This window comes from Ochotona princeps, chromosome 16, assembly GCF_030435755.1.
Source record: "Ochotona princeps isolate mOchPri1 chromosome 16, mOchPri1.hap1, whole genome shotgun sequence".
Classification (NCBI taxonomy): Eukaryota; Metazoa; Chordata; class Mammalia; order Lagomorpha; family Ochotonidae; genus Ochotona; species Ochotona princeps.
The window spans coordinates 43,596,946-43,598,368 of record NC_080847.1 but is presented as its reverse complement, the minus strand read 5'-3'; positions in this window follow the sequence as shown (position 1 = coordinate 43,598,368).

Sequence of the window (1,423 nt, the reverse complement as noted above, 5' to 3'; positions counted from 1 at the left end):
CATCAACCCAGCCCAGCCCCGCATCACACTCCGCATCAACTCCCTCACTACTAGACCAGAGTTGCAAATCCAAGAGAGTTCTGGTCCCTTGAAATGGAGTAATGCAAAGGAGACAAACATGCAACAAATCTCAAGCTGCTTTCTAATAGATTGTATCAGCACATGAACTCAAAATATTTATCCCTTTACAGAAGATATTTTATAGCATCATCAAATCTGAAGGTGTCTGTGAAGTAGCTTATCATGAAGAAGAAATGTGAAATAACTGGAAGGCAAAAAGTGCTTGTTTTGTGTCTCACCTATATTACTGCAGGCAGTGCTGTCACTCAGAGAATCCGTCATCAAACGCTGCTGGGATGTTCAACCACCAACAGAACTGTACTCTGATGTGGCTGCCACCAGAGCATCTACTGACTACTGGAAATGTGGCCTGTCCAAGTTCAGAGGTAAGTTTAACACACAAATCCTATCCAGAAGAATATGAAAATGTTTCAATGAATAGTCTTTATCTTTTTGCATGTCGAAGGGGTAATATTTGGGATGTACTGAATTACACAAGATAGAGTCTTACAACTAGTTTCACCTGTTTCTTTTTATCATGTTAAGGTAGCAAGTAGAATATTCAAAATTACATACATGAAGGCTGGCGTTATGGTACAACCAGTTAAGCTGCCACCTGCAGCGCCAATATCCCGTAAGGGCACCAATTCAAGTCCCAGTAGCTCCATATCTGATCTAGCTTGTTGTTGATGGCCTAGGGAAAGCAGTGAACGTTGCCCCAAGTACTCGGGTTCCTGCTGTCCACCTAGACCCGGAGTCCTTGGTTCTTGACCTTGGCCTGGTCCAACACAGGCTGTCGCACCATCTGGGGAGTGAACCAACAGACAGAAGATGCTCTCTCTCTCTCTCTCTCTCTCTCTCTCTCTCTCTCTCTCTCTCTCTCTCTCTCTCTCTCTTTCTCCTCCTCCTCCTCCTACTACTACTTCTCCTCTCTCTATAACTCTGCCTTTCAAATGAATAAACAATTTTTAAATTGCATACATGACTTGGATTTGTGGTTTCTGTTGCAAATTCAGAGCTTAGAAAAAAGTATCAATCCAAGTTGACATCCCATTTAGGCAAGACTGAAGCTTTGGCTGATTTTTTGAAACAAGTTTCTTGAAGAAAATGTAAGACCATCGATATGGTCTGAATGGCTGGTCACCTGGATCTGTTCTGATGTCAAGATCGAAACAAGGCCTACGTTTTCCTTTAGCGATGTCACTTTTTCCATTCAATCACGTTTTACTTTTATAAAATCAGTGGCACAAGTAGGACATGCTCACTTCCAGAACATTGGAACACGATATGACGAGGAATCAAGTCACGATAGTTCATAAGTCTATCCACCGTTGTGGTTGGAGTGGACCTTCCGGCGCCTTTC